This window comes from Pinus tabuliformis, chromosome 9 (genome assembly GCF_031772625.1).
Source record: "Pinus tabuliformis cultivar Carrire ecotype Pingquan chromosome 9, CPIR1, whole genome shotgun sequence".
Lineage (NCBI taxonomy): Eukaryota > Viridiplantae > Streptophyta > Pinopsida > Pinales > Pinaceae > Pinus > Pinus tabuliformis.
Genome location: NC_142307.1, coordinates 1179716387 through 1179722927, shown reverse-complemented (window position 1 = coordinate 1179722927; position 6541 = coordinate 1179716387).

Here is a 6541-nt window from a genome sequence, read left to right as displayed (position 1 = left end):
GTCCTGGTCCCAACACGGTGAAGAGGAGTTGACCCCATAGAGCAAGCTCTCGAGGTAGGTGGTGCTCCATATAAGGCGTGTGCTTCCAACGCATTGGAGCAGAGAATCCTGGTTGGTAGAGAGTGGACAGATGGATAATCGTTTGAGGGGAGGCTCGATGGTCCTTTGTTCGAGGGGAGGATTGTTGGGTATACGACCAAAGTCCCACATTGACTAGAAGTGGGGAGGATCATGGGTATATAAGGATGGACAAATATCTCCATTGGTATGAGGCCTTTTGGGGTAAGTCCAAAAGCAAATCCATGAGGGCTTAGGCCCAAAGTGTACAATATCATACCATTGTGGAGATATGTGGTGTCCAGAGTCCTTACAAAAAGTAAAGAGGTGACAGTTCAAAGAAATTGCATGAACAAGTGTGTATTTTGGGTGAAGTTAGAGGAAACTTGGTGGGCATGGTGCATAGAACAGGTGGTGCAGCCCACTAGAGAGGCGTGACGCACTGTGATAAATTGTCCAGTGCAAATTTGAACGGGCGCGGCGCACTCGAACGGCGCGGCGCGGCGCATACACCTGAAAGCCCGAAACTCGTTCAAAACTTAAACAAATTTCCATTTAATCGTTTGGATTTGCCAGGTAGGACCGCCATCGTAATGTTTAATTCATTTTTGTGCCAATGTGATGGTGGTTTATAGCTGATATTGGTTGAAATAAAAACTCTCAAACCCCACCTCTAAAAATTCCTCAAGCCAATTGTTGTTAGGGTTGCAAATTCATTTTTTTGTTACCAAGGTTCCCCCTCCATCCCATTTTTTCCTTTCTTTCCATCACTCCCTTCTCCCTTATTCCATTTCTCCTGAATTTTATTCTTCCCTATCCCTAAAAATTATTAAATTCCTATTCCCAATTCCCTTCCACACCTCTACAAATGCAAAAACCCCAAACCCTACCTTAGATAAACTTCCTAAAACCCTCCTACATTTACCTAAACAAAATGTATCCTAATATTCCCTAAACTCTTCATCTTTCCCCCCTCCTTCCTAACAGTTCCTTGTTGCATTTTCCCCTTGGTGGCAGAATTTGAATACATCCCTAAAAAGAGCAGTTCAACATAGTTTTCATACACCAACATCTTTTTCTCTAAGTCAGTTGAAAAACAAGAATCATGGCATCTGAGCATTCATCGAACTATGAAGTGGAAACCCAAAGTGACTCACCCTTGGAAGAACAGGCACCCCAGAGGCCTCATAAAGGTGGCAGACATGTTAGAGAAGAACCAACCACCCTTACAGAATTGCAGGCCTGCCCTCTTGCCATGTTTTGTTTTCAGCAATAGTCATGCTATGAGTTTTGTCAAAAGGTGGCTAGTGTTCAATTTCATCATGAGTTGGCTCGTCTTTTTGTGTTGCACTTGCATGGAGATCAAGCTACCTTAATCGGTGTCACCTTCACGCTTACACCAGAATATGTCTCATTAGCAACCGACATACCGAACATTGGAGAACCATGGCACAAGAAGCAGAAGATTGACCGCAGCATTATGAGCCATACATTAAAATCGATTTCTTGAGGCAGCTCAATAGAGTGTTCCCATTCTGATATCTGAAAGATGAATATGCTCCACTAGTGAAATTGATCATGAAATATTTCAGCTGTGAGGGACTGTTCTCTTGTCTCTATGCTTATCACATCAGGTTGCTCATGCATTTCACCAGGGTACGGATGATGAACATTTCGTATTTCTTTTGGAACATAGAGAGGATGACCACACTTGAGCAACACAAAACTCCTCAGCAGCAACTTAACAGTGTCTATCATTTTGCTCTTATTAAGATTTTGGTGGTTCATCAGCTTGGAGTAAAGGACATCACTTGGGATGATTTCATCTCTCGTGACTTCTTCAGAGCTTCACGGGGATTATCAGAGGTTAAGCATGAAGGTGGACCTTCTCATCAGTATGAGCACCATGAGACCACTAGTGTGACGGTATTCATCACATATCAGAGAGGCACTAGACATTTGTTTGCAGCAGTAAAGCAAGTGTTATCTCCACCCGGGGTGGAAGGGGCCTTGCCTCCTCGATCATAATCATAGGTACAGGAAAAAGGCAAGAGGCCAATGCAGGATGAGGGGCCTTCAGGTGCATGAGAGACTGACTTCATTCTCCTTCATGATGATGATACAGATACGAGCCCACAAAGTGCCAAGATTAGGGAGATCATCCAAGAGTAGCAAACAGAGATCCAAGCCTTATCCATTGACTTGGAGACAGCTAAGTGGACCATGAAATATTTGGAGCAGAGTAACAAACAGCTTGAAGATCAGCAAGCAATCATGGAGCTACAGAACATCTACGAGAATCGCCAGGCTGCACAAAGGAGAAGAATTGAGCTCACGTCATTGGAGCTAGAGATTAATGAGGATCGGAAGGCTAATATCAAGAGAGTTAACATGCACTTAGAGAGGCTATTGGACAAGGCTGACAAGGACCATGCTTTTCTGAGACACATGGCTTTCCACTACATGGCACGAAACAAGGTCTGCAAGGCACAAATCAGGCATTTAAAGGCAAAATTGAGAAAGGAAATAAGGAAGCAAAAGAGGCACAGGGAGCTTGATCATTCATATATTGGCCAAAGCCTCTTTAGCCCAGCATAACACTTAATGAAGAAGCTCCAGCCCAAATTTCAATAAATTTGGGGCATTTTTGGCATTTTGGCAAATTTTGGTACAAAAAACAAGATTTTTCTCCCTGTGCGCCGCGCCACCTGGCGCGCGCTTTTGCTAGGGAGCTCCAAACTACAAAAAGTTTATATTTTTGGATTTGGCATGAAAAATCATGACTGCTGGTGCTTGGCCAAGAAGTTTGGGCAAGGTTTGAGTCCCCAGGAGGTCAAAAACACTCAAAAAATGACCTCCCTGCCCCTATTTTGACACATAGGAAGCAGTCTTGGGAGATTGAAGTTTTAGAGGGATAAATGGGCACCAAATTCAGAAATTCCACTTGGGTTGGAAAGTAGACAGGTAGGGCTTTCCAAAAAGAACACTTTGGCTCAATTTGGACTTCAGGAAGTGCCTCAAACTCAGCCTCAAAGCGGCAAGATGCACAGAGAAATTAGCGTGGCGCACAAAGAATTTTTGCTCAATTTTTCACCTTCCAGCTCAGAAATTCGGCCAGTTTGACTAGTTTTGATTTGTGATGTATTTTTTGATCTATCTTGATGTAATTGGATAAACATGATGTAATTTTGGCACTTATTTACTTGTTCTAGAGGATTCATTCACTAAAAAGTGAAAATTTAATGAATGAATTAGTTTCCTACCTTATAGAGGCAAGTTGTTTTGATTGCCTAGATTTTAGTGCTTTGTTTAGAATTGGTTGAAACAGCTCCTATAATGATGAGCTCGACCCCTAGAGTTAAGGGAATTGGTTGGGCTAGTCTATATCATGTAATTTCTAAGTCATTTTCAGGGTTGGACACTAGGGATTGCTTTGGCATATCATTGTACATTCTATCTCTGCATTTTTGGCTAAGGAAAGACTAGGGTTTTGCAGCACTGTTTGGGATCCATGTGGCTTTATATTTTGATGGTGTGCTTCTATACGTAATTGTAAGTTCATTAGTGTTATGTATATCATTTTCCTGTCTCTTCTTTTGAATTTGAACAAATGAGTGATTAAGGTAGAATCCATTAACTGCTATGCTCTGCCTTTGAATTTGTTTAAATTTCCATGTTTTCATATGTTTAAGGAGAATTCTTGAGACTCTCTTGCTCTCCTTAGCTCCTCACCAGTCTTATCTATCCATTCACTCACTTTAAAGCATCAAAACGATTGCCTTCCTTGCCCCAATTAGAACTCTGCAGAAACTGTGCCTCATCCCCGAGCCCAATTTTCCTTTCCCTGTTTTCAACACAAAACCCCCAAAAAATCAAATCAAACCTTTGTACTTCATACCTAGCCTAAAATAGCTTTTATTGTAGTCATCTCGAGCCCCATCGATTATCTTTTCCGAGATCAACCCGGAGAGAGCCCTCTCCTATCCTCATAGGGCTAGCTACGAGGCTAAGCATGGTTTGATGTGGACCTAGAACCTTGTCTTTTCAGCCTGAGACAAATCTAGGCTCTAACATAGTGGCGACCATACTGGGGAAGAAAATGGTTTGCTTGTTAATGTCATTTGTTTTATAAGCTACAGACGGAGCCTGAAGTTATGCCAGGTAGCCTTCGAAACGCTTTTGCTTTGCATTAGCGGAAGTAGATAAACACTGCTTCAGTCAATCTCCAGTCTAGCTTGTAAACGTGACATCTAACTTGTTAATTGACCCAGTACATGTATCAAGTTCATATCTGATTGTTGATGGTGGACAACGATCAGACATAAGAACGCTGAAATCATTCACCTGGCGACTCCATTCACTGAAAAATCCAGAAATCAATGCTTCATGGTGACTCCAATGCAAGAAGATTAGTAGCTTTAAGGCTTTCAAGATGGATCGGGTTTCAAGAAGATACGCTCCCATGAGCCGAGATCATATCCCAGGTTTTCTAAATAAAATGCCCAAGGTAGATTGGTCAAAGAATTTGCCTATGTTCAGAAATGCGGAAGGTAATGATGCTGCTCTTCATCTGGTGAAATTTCACATTCATGTGTGTAAATTAATGATCACTTTTCTTGAAGACTGTTTGATGAAACTATTTATGGCTACTCTGGAAGACGAAGCCCGATCTTGGTATGAAAGTTTTCCACCAATGTCTATTTATGGTTTAAAATATTTTCATGCAATATTCTTTGAAAGGTATAAAGAATCATATCCATCCTTGGCTTTAGTTCGGGACTATTGTAGCCATGTTCATAGTTTTATTGAAAATCTTGAGAAAGTTTATGAAGATGATGACTTCATGGATGATGAAATCATGGAAGCCCTGTACAAAAATCCATTCCAGCGGCATAAAGAGAGTGATACTTATCAAGATGATCAGGAAAATGTACAGTAGGATCAAGATCTTAGTACGGCGGAAGATGAAGGAATTTTGCATTTTGACAGCCAACAAGAATTACATGAAATAGATCAACAATATGAGGAAAATTTGTACACTCCTTCACTTGAAATTAATGAAGACAATCACTGTTTGAGCAGAAGAAAACAAAAAGTATTATCTCCTCTGTCTGAAGACGAGATAGATCAACTCTTGAACGGTCATGTTCCAGGTCAAGTTAATGCAGATCTGCAGTGTGGACATGATCCAGAAGGTGATGGTGGAACTTTTTCCTCTTCTGAAAAGGATGACAGTCCTGTCAATAGCTTTGTAGATCAGCAGGTTGAAGATGTCCATATAGCTGAAAGTGATGAAAGAAAAAGTGTCATTTCAGATCTGTCCATAGAAGAAAACAACATGAAGGGAAGTTAAGTTTCGAAATCAGAAAGTGATAATGTTAAGTCAGCCATTTCAGATCCAGATTCAGATTGTGATGACCAAGAATACCTTATACTGAATCCCATGGAGGAGAACTCTGCTGTTGAAATCATCTGGAATAAAGAAGATAGAGTTATGAATCCAAACGTTCTCATGTCATCAAAACAAAGCCTTCATAAAGAGGTAATCCAGTCAGTTCATAAACAAAAACAAGATGTGGTCTTCGTTCAAGTAAGTGAAAAAGTTCCTTGGGATGCGTTTATGGTAAATGATAGCAATGATAGTGTTGAGTATCAAGAAATATTTGAAGTTTCTTTTCTCATGGTTGATGAATGTAATGAGAATCCAGCTATCATATCATATGAAGATGATCTACAATATAGTCAGACTACCAAAGATGAGACCATTCAGGATGCCATTTCAGATTCTTCTTCTTATGTTTCATGTTATGAAATGTTATTTGAAGAGGAAATCTGCTCATCTACTTGTTCAGAATTATTTAAGGACCAGGAACACATTTTTACTGAAGTACATTATGAAGAAAGACTAGAATCAAAAGAAAAAGATACCTTGTTTCTTCAGCAGTTGGTAAATCTTCATGTTTTTAAGGATCCAATGGCAGATTTGTTGCAGTCAGCAGTTAAGGTGATTATTGCAGTATTCAGTGATGAAGGAGATCATGTTCAACTGTGTTTTTGGATGCCCAGTTACCAGTATTCATTGTTGACCAGAAGATCTGATCAGGAGAATCAATCAAGAAGGCATCTGCTTGATTGGTTGCATTGGCATTTTGATATAGTTTGATGGTATATTGTTTTGTAAGAAACACAGGTGGTTTTCATCATGATTTCAAATCTTGATGGGCGGCTACCTTTTTCAAAAGCTTTTGTTTTAAGTCAGTCATAAGTCATTTATGTTTGGTTTGTCAAGTCAGTTTTTCAGTCATTTCAGTTTCATCATCGAGTCATTTTGTGTCAAGTTTCAGTCAAATAAATTGAGTCAGAGCCTTGTGTTGTTTGTCGAAATAATGACTCCATAGCCCAATGGACGAAGGAACTTTCTAGCTCTCCCAGAGATCTACCGTTCTTGGCACCTCCAAGGAGCTACCATCCCCATTGGAGCCAA